Source organism: Peromyscus eremicus, chromosome 5 (assembly GCF_949786415.1).
Source record: "Peromyscus eremicus chromosome 5, PerEre_H2_v1, whole genome shotgun sequence".
In the NCBI taxonomy this organism is placed as follows: Eukaryota; Metazoa; Chordata; class Mammalia; order Rodentia; family Cricetidae; genus Peromyscus; species Peromyscus eremicus.
In genome coordinates, this window is record NC_081420.1 from 39,945,183 (window position 1) to 39,963,984 (window position 18,802).

Genomic DNA, 18,802 nt, shown 5'->3' on the forward strand with positions numbered 1-18,802 from the left:
GGAAAGTCTTAATCTTGGAGAAAACTGATACACAACAGGTGTGCAGACTGAAAACAAAAGAGAAGCCAATACTTGGGATCACACTGGTTTAAAAACATTCACTGTGCAATAGTGCTCATGTTTAGTTTTTTGTAGGAAAAAATGATCATGTAAATTTTAGAAGTGAGGAACACAAAGAGGTATTTTTTTTTTCCGGAAAAGCAAATAGATGAATTAATGTGGGATTTGTGTCTAAAATATCACTATTAGCAGCATGTCAGTGAAAATAAGAAAATGAAAAAGAAGAAAAGCAAAGACAATAATCATGTGCCTGCTAGAAAAGAACCATGTACATGTTCATATTTCATAAATTTCTCATGTAACGTAGAGACAATCCAGGGAGGTGAAGTATGTTAGCTTCACTCATTTGTGTTTCCCAAAATGTATTTCCCTAGTTCTTACCATGAAGTCAAAAGATGATCTGGAGTGACCTCATCTAGCAACTAATCTTCCTTTCTCTTTCTGGACTTGGAATTTTAGGAAACATCCTTTTATTTATGAGACATGTACATATATTTATCATGGGTTCTGAGAAAAAAACTGATAGACCTTATCTTCACTCATCTGGCGATTTCAAATGTAATCATTCTTTATACTTCAGGGGTCAGATACATAGCCACAGACCTTCATTTCAAAAATGTTCTGGGTGATGCAGGTTGTAAAGCCGTGGTTTATCTGGCAAGGATGGCCCGGGGCCTCTCCATCTTCACCACCTGTCTCCTCAGCGTGGTCCAGGCTGTCACCATCAGTCCCAGGACTTCCTTGTGGAGAAAGCTCAAACCACAGACGTCATGGCAAGTTCTTCCCTTTCTCCTCCTCCTTTGGATCTTTAATGTTCTCATAAGCACCAACTTGCTTTATCACATCACAGCAGGCAGCAGTCTGAATATCTCTAGAGCTTGGGTATACAGTAAGTATTGCTGTATGCTGCCATCCGGGTATACAGTTAAATGGCTTTTTCTGTCTCTCATGGCTCTTCGTGATGTCATCTTTCAAAGTCTCATGGGCTGGAGCAGTGGGTACATGGCATTCCACCTGTATAGACATCACAAGCGTGTCCTCTACCTTCACAGCTCCAGGTTTGCAAATAGGGCCAGCCCAGAAGTCAGAGCTACATGGAGTGTTCTCGTTCTTATGACCTGTTTCCCCCTCTATTACTTGGGAGATTTCATTTCCTCCTTCTACATTGGTTCTGTCTTCACACTTGATTCCATAATACTAAATGCTAAATTGTTTCTAGGAGTTGGCTATGCTGCTCTCAGCCCCTTTATCCTGATAATAAAGGATTTCCACTTGGCTAGCTGCTGGCATCCTCACTGAGGAGTCAGGATGTTCTGTAACAACCCCACCAGCTAATAAAGTGGGAGAATCACCAGACGCTGCACATTGTGACTTAAGAAAAGGACAGAGGAAAGATCAAGGAGTAGCCCCAGACTTCTTGCAGTGCATGTGGAGTTAACAAGTCATCCTACAGCTTCTCTCAATTAAGAGAGAGAGAGAGAGAGAGAGAGAGAGAGAGAGAGAGAGAGAGAGAGAGAAGAGGAGAAGAGGAGAAGAGAAGAGAAGAAAAGAAAAACCTGGTGCGGTGGTGCATGCCTTTAAATCCAGCACTTGGGAGGCAGAGGCACATGAATTCATGAAATCATGCAGAGGCTAGCATGATTTTTTATTTACGTAGCAAGTTTCAGGGCAACCAAAAGAAAGACAAGGAAGGGAGGAAAGGGAGGAAAGGGAGGGGAGGGAAGGGAGGGAGGGAATGGAAGGGAACAGAAGGGAAGGAAAGGGAGAAAGAAAAGTTCAAAGGGCAGCATTCAGCCTCATTCAATTCCAAACAGTGAGTCACAAAGATGTCCTCATAGGAAGTAAAGATGGAGCCGGGCAGTGGTGGCGCACGCCTTTAATCCCAGCACTCGGGAGGCAGAGCCAGGCGGATCTCTGTGAGTTCGAGGCCAGCCTGGGCTACCAAGTGAGTTCCAGGAAAAGGCGCAAAGCTACACAGAGAAACCCTGTCTCGAAAAACAAAAACAAAAACAAAAACAAAAACAAACAAACAAAAAAAAAAGGAAGTAAAGATGAACAATTAAAGTACATGGAGTGCCACAGTTCTAAAGAATGGGAAGTTCCTGCTGTATTCACAGACACCAGTCTCCAGGGAGTCAAATCCCAAAAGCAAGGAACATGCGCACTGCACAGCTTACATGAAGAGTAATAAGAATTTCAGGTTTCTAAAGGAGAGAACATGTGTATGTCTATATGAATCGGACCTGAAGAAATGCAAAAATGCAAAGAGGAACCACAAGCAAGAAATGGAATCAGCTAAGATGTTCCACAGCAGAAGAAGGAATAAAGAAGCACAAATACACAATGGAGTTTCATTCAGATGTAAAGAAAAATGAAATTATTATGAGATTTTCAAAGTAGATGGAACTAGAAATTATTGTGGTAAGCAAGATAATCCACATTCAGAAAGACAAATACTGCATATTTTCCCTCTTATATCAATCCTAGATTTAAATTTTTATATTTGTATATCTGAGGGGGAGTCATGAAATTAGAGAGGGGGCCATGGGAAGGAAAAGAGAGGTCTGAAGAGAGGGAGAAAAGAGGACGAGGCTAACTGAGGGAGGAAGAAGCCAGCGAGCAGTGGGCGGGAGGGACAGAGTGAGGAGGAGGAGCAACAGGAAGCGTCCAGGAAGTGTCATAAGGAAGCACACTACTGTGTATACTGTTTTCCAAAATCTGATGTTTTGAATGAATTATGTATTGGAAAAATCATGTTAGTATAGCATCCATGAGCTGGTAGTTTTTATGTCAGCTTGACACAGGCTAGAGCCATTTTGGAAGAGGAACCTCAATTGAGAAAATGCCTCCACCAGATTACCTGTAAGCCAGCCTGTGGTGCATTTCTTGACTGATGATTAACGTGGGAGGGCCTCACTAACTGTGGACAGTGCCACCTCTGAGCTGATGGTCCTGGGTGCCATGAGACAGCAAACAGAGCAAGCCATTAAGAGCAAAGACACATACACTTAACTACAAATAAAAATAAACATTTTGGCTATTGAAGTTTTTCTTTTTGTTTTTGAGACACAGTCTCATGTAATAACCCAAACTGGCCTCTTGCTTTAAGGCAGAGGCTGGCTGTCTTAATTAGGGTTTTATTGCTGTGAAGAGACTTCATGACCACAGCAACTCTCATAAAGGAAAATATTTCACTGGGGCTGGCTTACAGTTCAGGGGTTTAGTCTAATATCATCATGGTGGGAAGGATGGTGGCATGCAGGCAGACACAGTGCTAGAGAAGGAGCTCAGAGTTCAACATCTGGAACTGCAGGCAGCAGTAAGTGAATGTCATACTAGACCTGCTTGAGCATTTGGGATCTCAAAGCCTGCCCCCTCGTGATGCACTTCCTCCAACAAGGCCACGCCTTCTAATAGTGCCACTCCCTATGAGCTAATGGGGGCCATTTTTATTCAAATCAACACAATGGCCTTGAACTCCTGATCTTCCTGTCCCTAATATTCCAACTGCTGGGATTAGAGTTATATGCCACTGTGCCTGGCTCAAATGTATGTTGGTGGCTGTGTTGAAGATCTGAGAGATGTAGGAATGGTGCTGGTCAGTGCTCCTGTTGACAGAAAAAGCAAGTCAAACTGGTAGAAGGTGGGAAGAGCCTCGGTAGGGTCTTTCACGGTGGGCATTTCCCTGCTCTGTTGAGGACATAATAGTAGAGGAGTATGGAAGGGTTTCTGGCTTACTGTGAAGATTTAGGTGCGGTTTTATAGATATGTACTGTTTCTAAGAGTCACTGACTGCATTTAAGGTAAGTGTAGTTTTCTTCCTTATGATCCAACAACCCCAACTACTGGATATACAGCCAAAGGAAATGAAATCAGAATGTTAGAGACACTTGCACTCTATGTTTAGTCACAAGAGCATTCACTATGTACATGGATTCAACCTAAGTGTCTGTCAATAGATCAATACATAAAACTGTCATATATAAACTGAATGAAATATTATTCATCCACAAAAAGAAAGAAATCCTAAGGGTCTAGATGGGAATAGGAAGTGAGGAGTAATAGAAGAAGAGGAAATTGGGAGAGGATCAACCAAACCCAGCAGGTATTAAAATGCCATAATGGAGCCAACTATTCTGAATGCTGAAATAAAAATGCTGAAATAGATAAACAAAGGGACAAAAAATAATCATCACCACAAAAGGAAAGAAATTATAACATGAATAAAAAGCAAAGTATCCAGCCCACAATAATAAATGGTGGAGAGAACTAAAAACAGCTCTTGAATTGCCTAGAAGGGAGAAAGAGGAGGAGGGAGAAGAGAAGTAGAAGAGGAGGAGGAAGACAAGAAGACAAAGATGAAAGAGAAGGAGAAAGAGGACAAGGACAAGGTACTGCTGTCTGGAGGGCCAGCCCAGCAACACAAGGCTCAAAGGAAAATCCACAGCGTGATGGAGTTAAGACTTTTCTATCTGAGGTGTTTTGAGGGAGGAAAACACTCACACACATTCTCTCTTGATGGTTTCTTTATTTTGTTCATGTTCTCATCATGCTGTTCTCTTTCATGTTGAACAACTCTGTTGCTCCTATATTGCTCCATCCTATCATGTCTTTTATAGTTTATATATCCCAACAAACTCTTTCAGGCAATATCAGAGTTCTAATTACCCAAGAATATCTGCAGCCCTCATTTGGGACTACAAAGTCAAATAATAATCTGTAGCCTTGACTAGTCAGAATTTATTTTCACAAATTGAGGTCAGGAATGGGTGCAAGGAACTAATCATTTGCCAACTAGCTATAACTGGGCTGTTTTTATATATACAACCTAGCCAAACAGTACAGCTGTGTGTTGTCATGAAAAAAAAATGGAACCATTTATCTAAAAAACATTAGCAAGGCATCTGGTCTAATCTTAAGCCTTTTGAAGCTTTGTTTCACCTAATGATGTACAAGAAACCTGTGACTTCATATCTCAGCATAAAGATTAAAGGAATTTGAGCCAGCCTAGCTCTGGGACACAAATGTTTTCTAAATATAAATCTAAGCTGTGATCTAAAGCAAATCCTAAGTGTTTCACAGTCCTTGTGGAACTTACTTATAAAACATATTCTAGTATTATTTTTATTCAACAAAACTGTGTCAATAGACAATAAAGCTTAAGAAGAAATCATCTTTCTGACAATCCACAGAATTAAACGCCCAGTAGATGGAGATGTAATCATGAGATAGACACACTATAATACAGGTAGTGGTGACTCCCCACATCATATACATTGTAGTAGCAAGCATTCAGGGACACAACAGAAGCAAAATACATTCTGGAGTCTGTGTTCTCATAAGCTTTGCTTAAATGAGACATGCCCATTAGAGAGTTTTTCTTCTGGTGGGCTGACATTTGAACTTCAATTGCCATCTACTGTTCCTCTGACATGGCTACTGGCTACCGATAAAAAAGGAGGAGAAGGAGGAGGAGGAGGAGGAGGAGGAGGAGGAGGAGGAGGAGAGGGAGGAGAGGGAGAGGGAGAAGCAGCACAGCAGCAGTAGTAATCCTGGCATTTGGAGCAATATGAAGTGTAGCTAGAGTTTTCCTGCCTGGCCCACAGTCAGGACAAATCTCTCTCACCCGCCAGTCCCACAGCCGCTCAGACTCAACCAAGTAAACACAGAGACTTATATTGCTTACAAACTGTATGGCCATACCAGGCTTCTTGCTAACTGTTCTTATATCTTAAATTAATCCATTTCTATAAATCTATACCTTGCCACATGGCTCGTGGCTTACCGGCATCTTCACATGCTGTTTGTCATGGTGGCAGCTGGCAGTGTCTCTCTCTCAGCCTTCCACTTCCCAGAATTATTCTCCTCCTTGTCCCGCCTATACTTCCTCCTGCCTGACTACTGGCCAATCAGTGTTTTATTTACTAACCAATCAGAGCAACACATTTGTCATACAGAACATCCCACAACAATGAAGAACCAGGAAGACAGTGTGTTCAGCGAAATATACCAGACACTGAAAATGCCACATGATTTCAGTTACATAGGGCTTTACATTCTTAGGAAGACAGAACAATGGGACCAAGACTGGGGACTCACAGGTTTTGGGGGATACTGGTTAAAGGATTGGGTCAATGGGTCAGAGGTACAGCGCTTGCCTAGCAGTCATAAGGCTCTGGCCCAAACCCAAGCACAGTGGGGAAAATTAGCCAGTTAGACAAGAGGAATGTACTCAAGAGACCAATTAAGCAACACTGTGACTATGATTGCTACCATTAATAACAATGCACTACATATATTTTTTATGTGTATGGTTTTTTTTACTAGCATGTATATATGTACTCCATGCGCATGTCTACTGCCCACAGAAATCAGAACTGGAGTTACAGATAAGATTGAGAGCTGCCATGTGGTTATTGGAAACTGAATTTCGGTTTTCTGCAAGAGCAATAAATGCTCTTAACCACTAAGCCATTGTTCCAGCCCCCACAATGTACTATATCTTGAACAATTGCTGAGTATATTTTAAGTGTTCCTACCACAGGAAAAAAAAAAGATAAAGTATGTGAGACAATGCATACATTAATGATACAAGTTAGTCATTCCCCAATGTATTCATATTTCAAAACAGCTAGGCTTGGTAATACATACTTGTACTACTTGGAGGCTAAGATAAAAAGGTCACAAGTTTGAGGACAGCCTGAGTTACCTAGCAAGACCTTCTCTCAATAAATATATAAATATAATAAAAAGAAACAAAGAAAATGTAAAACCAACCTATCCTCTTGGTTGGAAGAATATATTCGTAAACCATACATTTTATAAGGTTTAATATCAGAGACTGGAGAGATAGTTCAGTGGCTTTGTAGAGGACCTGAGTTTGACTCCCAGCTCCCACATGGTGCTTCACAAATATCTGTAACTCCAGTTTCAGGTTATCTGATGCCCTCTTCTGTCACCTTCTGCACAGCTTGGCTCTGGAAATCTGAGTGGGGGCATCAATGGAATGAAGAACAGTAAGCATTCTGATTGAGTGGCACCAACTATACAGCAACCAGAAATCTTAGCATATTTTTTATGTACAATGCAGGAGGAGGGGTTAGCTGGACTCTGTAGGAAATAAGAGGTCTCTGTAAATAGTCTCCAGCTATAAACATCCAGAAAGAAGAGCCTGCAGGAGTTGCCAGCGTTTGCACACACTGGCCAATCATTTGTCACACTGTCAACCTTCCTACACAGACCAGAGGACAGCTTTGCCGATTCCAAGTCTGACCCATACAGAGAATGCTTTGCCATAACCATAGATCTGAGGCATTGTGAGGTGTAAGAAGAAAGAAGTCTATTTTAGAACTTATACACATGGAAGATTCTGCAATTGCCGATAAGGAGAAAAATATAAACAAGTTTTTAGTCAAAATGGGAATAGGATGGATTTCCTAAGAAAGCTTATTTAGGAAATATTAGATTACATAGGAATAAGGAAATAAATGGAGGAACTCTAATCTAAGACAACATAGTTAAACTAAGCTACCGACATCTGCTTTTGTAAGGCTGCTGCTGCTTCTCTGGAGAGTGTACAATCTGTCCTTCTCCTTGAGAAGTGACCACCTCCCGTATCCGCTTAGACAGTGTCTTAGTTAGGGTTACTATTGCTGTGATGATCTAAGGCAACTTGTGGAGGAAAGGGTTAATTTCACTCACAGTTCCATATAACAATTTATCATCAAAATCGTGAGGTCAGGAACTCAAGGAGTGGAGAACATGGAGGCAGGAGCTGATGTAGGGGCCGCAGAGGAGTGCTGCTTACTGGCTTGCTCCTCATGGCTTACTCAGCCTGCTGTCTTATAAAATCCAGGACCAGTAGCCCAGGAGTGACCCCACCCCCAACAGGCTGGGCCCTCCCCCATCAATCACTAATTAAGAAAATACCCTACAGCTGGATCTTACGGAGGCGTTTTCTCAATCATCTTTTCAGATGAGTCTATCTTGTGTCAAGCTGACATAAAAATAAAACAAGCGCCGGGCGGTGGTGGCACACGCCTTTAATCCCAGCACTCGGGAGGCAGAGCCAGGCGGATCTTTGTGAGTTCGAGGCCAGCCTGGTCTACAGAGCGAGATCCAGGAAAGGTGCAAAGCAACACAGAGAAACCCTGTCTTGAAAAACCAAAAAATAAAATAAATAAATAAATAAATAAATAAATAAATAAATAAATAAATAAATAATAAAACAAGCTAGAACACGCATAAAGGTGCAGTAAGTGGCACTCACATGTCAGTGGCAACCAACAGCTGTCTAACTGGACTTAATTCTCACTCAACAGGAGGGAAATCATGCCTGGTGCTACATACTTAGCCAGCTTCCCAAGGAATACTGAGGTCATGGACCTCAGAAAAGAATTTACTACCACCACTTTGCCAGACCAGCACCATTCATCCCTCACTACTGTAGAAATCTTATCCGTGCACCCACAGAGAAGTGCAGCTAACACCCCTCATAAAAGAAGCACCTCTTTACAGCACATGGAAACAATCACACACACACACACACACACACACACACACACACACACACACACAAACCCACAATGCAGAGGTCCACAGGTTGTGGGAAGACCAGCCCCAACAGAGACGGCTACATGACAGCTGCATCTGGGAAGATCAGGCAGAAAGCAGCTCAACTAACCACAGCAAAAACTGTGTGGTGCTGGGGATCAGCTGTTGAGATGCTCAGGAAAGTGCTTGCCTTGAGCATCAGGACCGGAGGAGAGCCCCAGAACCCTCCATCTGCTTTGTTTTGTTTCTGTCGAGCATGCCATATGTGCTTGTAATTCCAGTGCTGGGGAGGTAGAGACAAGCCGACCCTGAGGGTCACTGGCAGCCTAGATGACTTGGCAGGTTGCAGGTCCCAGTGAGACCCTGTCTCCCAAAGAAAGGTGGGCTGTTTCTAAGAAGCAACACCAGACCTCTCCTCTGGCCTCCTGTTGCATGCATACTCACACACGTGAGTGCACACAGAAATGGGAGCAAACGGCAGTGGTATACGCCTGTAACCCCAGCCCGAGGCTGGCTGAGGCAGGAGGATCACAAGCTGCAGGTCAGAAAGATCCTGACCATAAATTAACAAATTATTTTAACACCAAACAGTGAAACTCTTTGCCACTACTAAAGGAAAATAAGGAGACCACTGTTCTGCTTACACATATTTTGAAGCAAGTGAAACTTTAAAACATGTGATTAGCTTTGATCAGAATTTTTAAATCAGTGCTTTCAACTGAGAAGTCAAGGATTCAGCTAAGTTAAAGAGAGGGAAGTCAAGAATGCTCTGTGAAGAAAAGTCCTTGTTGAAAGATAGTGAGGTCTAGATTCTTCTTGGTGCAAAAACCAGAATCATACTGGGCATGGGGAGCAAGGTGGTAGGAAGCTGCAGAGCTGAGATGGGGCTGCTTGAACCAAGCAGGTCATGTAACAAACCACAGCATAAAGGCTCTTCAAGAAAGAAGAAAATAACTATTCGTTGTAACTCTTGATTCACAAAAACCAGCGCACAGATGCTGGTGCACCCTTCGGGAAAGAACCCTGACTGGACAGTTATGAACACAGTCAGGCACAGCTGGCACCTGTTCCTCCCGTGGTCAGCGGTGACTGATTTGCCTGGACTCGGTGAGGAATCTTGCTGATTCCTTCCTTTTCAGGTGTGGGGATAGAGGTGATCTGCCCCCAACTTGCCTCATCACAACTCATTCTTCATCTGACCTGCAGATGTAACTGCCTGTTCACCTTTGCTCCGTGCTTTCCTCTGAAATCGCCGTTCTCTTCCTTAGAAAACTTGCTTTCTGAGGCTAGAGAGGTGGTTCAGCGTTACAAGCCTTCTTGCTTTTCCAGAGGACCTGAGTGTAATTCCCACGCCCTTTTTTGGCCTCCTCCGGTACCCACATGCATATATACTCCCACACTGACATACACATACACAAAAATAAAAATAAATCTTGAAAGAAACAAAGAAAAGGAGGGAAGGAGGGAGGGAGAGTGGGAGGGAAGGAGGGAGGGAGAAAAAAAAAACCATACTTTTCGGCCAGGCATGTAGCTCATGCCTGTAATTCCAGCACTGGAAAGCCTAAAACAGGAGGGTTGCCACCAGTTTCAATCCAGCCTAGGCTACACCCTCTCGCAACAAAACAAAAAGCAAAGCAAAACAACAACAAAAGGATTTGCTTTTAACTCATTTTCGAGCGGACATTTATGACAGACTAGTCAGTAATCTCTATCCATGTTTACTTATTTTATGCATTATTCATTTCCTAAAACAAACAAAAACAGGTGAAATAGTAATTTTCACCTCTTTCCGCAATCATCTCGTAGCTCCAGGTGCCACCCGCCCTCTCCCTCCCTCCCTTCTGCCTGTCTCTGGCTCCACGCGCGCGGTGTGGGCGTGTGTTTACGCGTACTTTTCCAAGCACCACGTTCCTTGGAAAATCAAATGCCGACTAGGCGAGCTAGAAATCAGGGTCCCTCTAGTGCCGGTGGCCTGGGAGAAGATCCTACTACACAGAAGACAGCGGATCCTGAGTACCGTCTACTCGGATCCGATCCGGAGACCCCTTCCCTAGGCACTAGCTCCCCAGAGGTCGGAGGCAGACACACGGGGGTGGGAACCCGCACGCGCTTCGGGCACCAGGGGGCGCTGTCGGCCGGTCGGGCCTGGCCCACCTCTGCCATGCCCACCTCTGTCATGCCCACCTCTGTCATGCCCACCTCTGCCGCGCCCACCTCTGCCGCGCCCACCTCTGCCGCGCCCACCTCTGTCATGCCCACCTCTGCCATGCCCACCTCTGCCGCGCCCACCTGTCATGCCCACTTCTGCCATGCCCACCTCTGCCATGCCCACCTCTGCCATGCCCACCTCTGCCATGCCCACCTCTGCCATGCCCACCTCTGCCATGCCCACCTCTGCCGCGCCCACGTCTGTCATGCCCACCTCTGCCGCGCCCACGTCTGTCATGCCCACCTCTGCCGCGCCCACCTCTGCCGCGCCCACCGTCCCCTCCTGCACGGCCTCACGCTCCCACGTCTGCAGACAGGGCCCGCCCAGGAGGCTCCTCCCCGGTGCTTCTGTCCTGGGTACTGCTTTGCTGAACGCTGCGGAAGCACACACATCCCGGCATTATTTTGTTGTTGTTGGGGTTTCTCGCCCCTCTCGTTTTGTTCATTTCTAGTTCTTTTCTCTGGGGACAAGCCTCGTGTCCCCGACTGCCCCAGTGCCCCTCGGTGCGCCACAATGTGGCCAGGAGGTAGAAAACTCTGACCGAGCCACGTGGTGCCGTTGGCATGCTCTGACGAGGTGGCCGAGTGGTTAAGGCGATGGACTGCTAATCCATTGTGCTCTGCACGCGTGGGTTCGAATCCCATCCTCGTCGACCTGGGCCTTTTGTTTATAACAGAAGGTTTATATGTAGTTGTGAATTCAAGCCCAGCTAGAGATGTATATGTAGCTATGAACTTGCTCAGGACGGCGGCTTGGTTCCAGCATATTAAATCTTACTAAACTCTGTTTGGGTTTTAACCGCTGTGGTTGACTTGGCGCTCATTTGTTGCTAGGGTGCCAGCGAAGCGCTTGGCTTGGTCAATTTAATGCAGTTTCTCCTAGCGAGTTCCCTCCTGGCCACTGAAGGAAAAACAAAGAAAGGGTGAGAAGAGAAAGAAGGGGGTAGGGAGAAAAGGGGAGCTGGACGAAGCTGAGGTCTCTCTCCACTCCGTTTTGTTACTTTCATTTCATTATGGCGTTTTCATATATCAGCACTGGACGAAGCTGAGGTCTCTCTCCACTCCGTTTTGTTACTTTCATTTCATTATGGCGTTTTCATATATCAGCACTACTGTGAGCACTAAAAATAAGAGGTCAGAGTGCGCGCGTGTGACACACACACACACGCACACACACGCACACCAGAACCACCAGACTGAAATTATTACTGCTTCCATACTTGGTACGTAATGAAACATAGGCTGTATTTACACGTGTATTTTGGATCTATCTAGTGAGTAGAATGGCTAGAATCTTACAAACGACATTCTCTAAGTATGCTTTCCTTTGCTGTCAACCTGTCTGTCCTTAGAATTACTAACTCCCCAGGGGGATCGGGATCTGTCCCTGGTCTATGGGCAGGCTTCTGGAAACCGGTGCCTGTGGTGTGACACCTTGCACAGTCTTGGTGCAGTGGGAAGGGGCTTGGACCTGCCTAGGCTCAGTGTGCCGGGCTCTGCTGACTCCCCATGGGAGACCTTGTTGTGGGGGATGTGGGGATGTGGGGTGGCTTGGCAAAGAGGTCTGGGGGTGGAAGGATGGAGGAGGGGGATCTGTGGATAGCATGTGGCGTGAGTAGAAAATTTCTTAATAAAGAAAAATGAAAAATAAAAAAATAAAATTACGTAATCAATAGTGGGTAAAATATATATATATAATAATAATAATAATAATTACTAACTCCCCTTCCCCCAGGCTGAGGGAACATCTTGTTAGAAGAATCAAAAAGAATGTAGGAGACAGATAAGGTGGGGGAGGGGCTGCTGTGCCGTGCCCTCTTCTGACTACAGTGATTACCTGTGCAAGATCGAGGCAGCTGAAAATTCCAGCATGGGCGGGAGAGGGACCACAGAGGCTGCAGCCCTGGCTGACTCTGACCGCTAGGGAAGGGACAGTCCCTTTCTTTGGATGGGAGTAGCCACTAGTAGGTTGCCCATCCCCCCACACGACCCCATGACCATGTGTATATAGGGAACACTAATTAGACTAAAAAGGTAAATAAATAAATAAGGACATGAAGATGAAAGGCAGGTGGATGGGGTGTTGTTTCTGAGGAGATTTAGATAGGGTAGTAGGATCAAGATATATTGTATACATTTTTCAAAAAATAAAAATATTGTTTTAAAAAACTACTAACTGCAGAAGTTTTTAAATAATCATAAACTGTTTTAAAAAATACTGAAATTTATGTTAGTATAAAATAGCCACGTAAGCCAGGAGTGGTGGTGCATGCAGGAAGATCTCTGTGAGTTCAGGGCCAGCCTGATCTACAAAGTGAGTTCTGGGACAACCAAGGCTATTATACAGAGAAACCCTGTTTCAAAAAACAAAACAACAACAAAAATCAAACAACAACAACAACAAAAGCCACATAGTTATCTCAGAACTTCTATTTTTTGCATTCACAAAATTCTTGCTTTACAAAATCAGCTTCTTATTTATTTATTTATTAATGTTGTTTGGTTTTGGTTTTTTGTTTTGACAGGGTCTTTCTACAAACCCCCAGCTGTCCTAGAACTCACTGTGGTAGACCAGCCTGGCCTTGAACTCAAAGAGATCTGCCTGCCTCTGCCTCCTGAGTGCTAGGCTTAAAGGCGAGTGCCACAACACCCAGCAGGCTTCTTCTCAAGTTTTGGTTCTAGAACATCACACAAGCCCAACAGTTCACAAAATAACTGCTTAGGCAATCACAGAGCAAGCACCGGTATAACCGCGACAAGACTCTCCTCAGGTCTAGCCACTAACCCAGCTTTCACATGCGTCACCTCTTTACATTTTCTTATCACCAGTTTATCATTCTTACACATTAATGCTTACCGAAGAGGCCTCGGAGTCGGCACAGAACACACACAGACACCGAATTCTCAGCACAAAGATTTATTAACCCAGAGAGGAGACAGGGTGGGGGCGGGGCTGCCTCTGGACAGGGTAAAGACTGCAGCAGGTGTCTCCATAGGAGTGGTTTTTAAGGAGAAAAAGGGGAAGTCTGTGTTCGGATGAGTTTAAGTCGTGATTGGACATGTTAGCCAGATAATGAATTTTGATTGCTGGACCTTGGTGTTTTGATAGTTGGACCTTGGAGTTTTAGTCAAGCATAAAGAACTGGCCAAATAAGGGAGAAGATCTTGGTGGAGAATCATATGTGTTTTTTTCTGCCTTTTTGTTACTATCCAGTAAGGTTCATTATTATTGCTGTATATATGTTAATACTAACATTTCTGCCTAATTATGTCATGGCATGATTACAACTTATTTATTCCTTGTATTTATGTTACTAATATTTGCACATCAAGTTAGAATGTCATTGTTTAAAATATTTATTATCTTCGGATTTCTGAGAACCAGAATGTTAGGAAAGAGTGGCCTAGCTGGTCCCCCTAGACCCTCCCTCCCCCCAGCTGGTGTCTGAGCTTCCTTCACACAGCTACAGTTGATGCACCAGAAGTATCAGCTGACTTAAGGTCGAAGTACAGGACTGGCTTTGGTGTAATCACCCACCTGGTTGTTGACAGGATGTTAGACATTCTAGACAGCTGTGGCCAGACAGTGGCTAGCCCCATTGATGGTCATTTGAGTTCTGTGTAGGTTGCTTACAATGTACTGCCTTGTTTCAAAAGAGCAAGCCTTAAGACCCAGAGAGAGTGACAAAAGTCACCATCACCATAACCTAAATTAGGAAGTCACAGGCCATTATGTCCAGTGTATTTTTCTTGGAAGTGTTTAAGTCTGTCTAATCCCCACTCATGAGGTGAGGTTACACAAAGGGCTAGTAAGGGGCTGCAATCCAGAGGAGCCGGCTGAGAAACAGTCTTCCACACTTGAAAAGCCCCATTTTTCTTAAGAGTTACAAGGTGTTTTATTGTTTTGACTTTAGTAACATATGAGCTAGGGGAAAAAGGACCTACCACCTTTTCTGACTACCTAGAATTGTTTTTGTATTTTGTACTTAACACAGAATCTCATGTAGACAAAGCTAGCCTCAAACATTAGTGTCAAATTTGACATTGATCTTCTGGTTTTCCTGCTTCTATCTCCCAAGTGCTGGAATTACTGATATGTGCCACCTTAGTTGGTATCTGTGTTGCCGGGGACAAACCCAGATGTATCTCTACAACTGAGATACATCTCCAGGCCCTTGGGATGTTTGTGAAGAGATTTGTAACAAAAAATTAATATAGACCTTTTCAATTTTACATAATAGAAATATTTTCCAGTTTGCCATTTGTTTTCTAGCCTCATTTCTAATGTGTTAAACACTTCAAATGCACGAATATTAATATCGCTATATTGTTTGTATGTTCTGAATGAAATACCGAAGGACAAATAGAAAGGATCACCTTAAGATAACTAAGATTGTCACCGTCACATGCATCATCATCATCATTATCATCACCTCCCTCAATACTGGCAACTTGCCATGACAAAGGAGTTTAGGACCAAAAAGAATGGCTGATTTCAACATCTGACACTGTTATCCCTATTTTGGTGCCTCAGAAGGGCAGCCGGGTCAACAAGTGAGGCTAACTTAGTGAAACCAGAAAATGTGTCCCCATCTAGTCCAAATTCTAGGACACAAAAATAATGCGTCCAAGTGTCTGAGATGGCGTCTTGTAAATCAACCTGCAGAAGGCACTAAATATTGAATTGAATTCAGACAGTTATTCCCTATGTGGCGTTGGGCAATTAATTCATTGCCATCTCTATCCCTATCCTTCGTGATTCCTCTTTTGTACATACAGACTATTGGAGATCCTAGTGTAAAGGACCTTTTCAGAATCAAATACGCTGCTATGCCTCCAGGGATTGAGACCAAGGGTGGATTTCTTTCATGTTTTATCATTAATGTCATTGTTACAGTTTTATTCTTTACATAATCTTATACTCCACACTGTCATTCTTTTACAGCGCAAGGACTGACCCAGCTCTAGTCCACGATGTGCTCACATTTGCCTGTGACCTCCTAAGCGTCCAGTGTGGGTACAGATGGCACTCATCTCTGCTGCATCTGCCCTGAGCTCATCTCTTCACATCCGGCTGCCACTGTGGAAGCAGAAGTGAGAGGGACGGCAAAGTGAGCCGTGGGAATCGTGTACGACCAAGGCCCTCTCCTGGTGTCTTCGAATCTCTAATTCTTGGTGTACGACCTTGCCAAGGCCTGAGCAGCGGAAGCTGCCAGTGGTGGAAACTGAAAATCACTGTCAATTTTCTCCCAGCATCTACGAGCTGGCTCTCTTCAGTCTTCCCAGGATGAATCAACAAATTCTGAAGTTTTCATGTTCAGTTCAACATTGGGCTTAGATTACATGACGGTCACTGCTCAGGAAGGGGATGTGTGAGACAGAGACGCTCGCCTATGAGGTGCTGTGGGAGCCTAGAGAGAAGACAGCAGGCCAGAGCACAGGGCTGAGAATGAATGGGCTTCAAAGGAAGAAACTAAGGAGAGGACAGGCACAAAAGTAGCGACTTCTCTGACAAAGGAAGAGAATCTATTCATTGGGTGAAACTTTCGTCCAGGGAGGGAAGGGCTGACTATCAATAATCTGGAAAAACTGTGTGTGATGAGGAGTAATAAGCTGAAATCCAGGTTGGGAGAGCAGAAGATCTCCCGAAGGACTCCAGCAGAGTCACATGGACCAAGTGAACTCTGGAGTCTCTGTCTTTCACTGTGACAGTCAGGAAGGCTTAAGATGGTAAAAGCTGAGATAGAAAATACAGGGCTCATTCTAGCGGGGAAAGGCTTTGAATGCGGGACATTTCATCCTCCCAGCCTCTGTCTGTCACACATGACACAGCAGGCCGTGGTGAACGAAAGACTGAGTGAAAAAGAAACAAGGACAGAGACAGCCCAGAGACGTGGCGGGTTGCTGACGGTGAGGATGAGGACATGGAAGCAGCAGATGCTGAAATGGAGGAAGGTATGCAGGTCGCCTCTTCCACCACTGGGTGTCGCCACTAAACCATGGGGTATTAGTAAGAGATTAGTTCTCTCCTTTGGAGCTCAGCTTCACCTCTGAAATAAGGATAATGAGACTGGGGTGATAGCTCAGTGAGCCTCAATTTAATCCATGAACACATGTTTTAAAAAAGGAAGGAGGGGGGGTGATGAGAGCAGCTGGGGACAGGCGGACTTGGGGCTCACTGGCCAGCCTAGCCCACTTGGCAAGTTCCAGAACAGTGAGAGACCCTCTCACAAAAAAGATAGGACTGAGTGAGGAACGGAACTCAAGATTGTCCTCTGGACGCGCGCGCGCGCGCGCACGCGCACACACACACACACACACACACACACACACACACACACACACACGTATACATGCACTTATACATAGGTACACCTGCATGAATACACATGCATACACACATAGAATAAACTAAAAATAGTAAATACATGGAGACAATGATTTGTGTTTGTGAAAAAATTAAGTTGGGTTAAAGTAAAACAATATAACCGACATTTGATCACTCCTGACACACACTGCTGAAAAGATTGTGGCAATGACTGCTTTGATGTCCTTTAGAGAGAATATCGAAGATGCATATCTCAGCGCATATGGCTGCAGGTGCAGACTTCAAGTAAGGAGAAGTCAGCTGGACAGGGGCCTGCTCTGCATGACAGGGAAGACTCTGGGGAGCTCAAATATGAGATCTAGAGACAGGAAGACAATCAAAAGGAAAGAAAACAAAAAAGATTAGGCCAAAGACAAGCCGAACTGCCCTTTCCTGGTGTTTGGCCCTGGAAGGCCTTCCATACAGTGTAGCAGTCCCAACCCAGAAAGAGAAGAGCTATTTATCCACCCCACCCTGGGTAAGGATGGGGTGGTGTCCACAACGGTGTCCTCCAGTTCTGGGTCAGTCTAAGCACAGGGGTGAAGGAAGCCATGTCAGCCATATGAACAGGTCCTTATAAACTGTTGGGGCCTCCCTCCCACTTCCCATCAGTGGCACTCCTAATCCAGCCTTATAGATGCTCAGTAAGTGCTGTTTAAAAAAAAAAAAAAGCAAACTCCAAGCCCTTCTGTTACTTTGAGAAGCACCATTAAGCTCCCGGGCTTGCCTGGAACTAGCCATCAAATCCAGGCAGGCCGAAAACTTGTGATCTTTCTACCTCACTCCTGTGCCTCTCTGCCAGTGTTTCCCTTCCAGGAAAAACTGAAATCCAGAAAACTACTCAGAGTAAGAAAGCAATGATTGATTTCTTAAAGTTGTGTGTGTGCTGGTTTTTCCTAATCAAAAAGTCATAAATTCTGGGGCCAGATGGACAGCTAAGCAGGTAAGAGCATTTCTGCTCCTGCAGAAGACCACATCCAGTTCCCGATTACACCCACACTGTAATTCCCACAAACAGCCTGGAATTCCATATCTGACATCTCCTTATGGACTCAACAGGCATCTGTATTCACATCCATAAAGCCATATGCACACATAATTAAAATAATAAAAATGCCCAGGCATGGTGTAGCATGCCTTTAATCCCAGAAGATTATAGAGGCAGAGATGAGAATCTCTGTGAGTTCCAGGCCAGCCAGGGCTATACATTAAGACTGTCTATAAACAAACAAATTTAACTGTCTTTTAAAAGTTCTAAATTAGCTGGGTGGTGGTGGTACACACCTTTAATCCCAGCACTCAAGAGGCAGAGGCAGATGGATTTCTGTGAGTTTGAGGTTAGCCTGGTCTACAAGCAAGTTCCCAGACAGCCATAACTGTTACACAGAGAAACCCTGTCTCAAAACACCAAAAAATAAATAAATAAATAAATAAATAAATAAAAGTTCTAAGTCCCAGCCACAGAGAGACACAAGATTTATAATGTGGTAATTACCTTCCTTGGCATATAAAAAGAAAATAAGGTGTAATTGCCAATAACCATTAACGAAAAACATTCAGAAAAATGAATAAATCTGCGTCTTCACAAAATTGAAGCTTATTTTGTTTTTGCCA

The 18,802-nt window shown here is 44.2% G+C and overlaps 1 non-coding gene and 1 pseudogene across 1 annotated transcript; both read left to right on the forward strand.

Moving 5' to 3' along the window:
* The first annotated feature begins 455 nt into the window (after positions 1 to 455).
* Positions 456 to 1,359, forward strand: LOC131911022 (putative vomeronasal receptor-like protein 4; annotated as a pseudogene).
* A 10,033-nt stretch (positions 1,360 to 11,392) lies between these two features.
* Trnas-gcu (transfer RNA serine (anticodon GCU)) lies at positions 11,393 to 11,474 on the forward strand. Its single transcript has one exon. It is a non-coding gene; the product is annotated as a tRNA-Ser (tRNA).
* Positions 11,475 to 18,802: the final 7,328 nt, after the last annotated feature.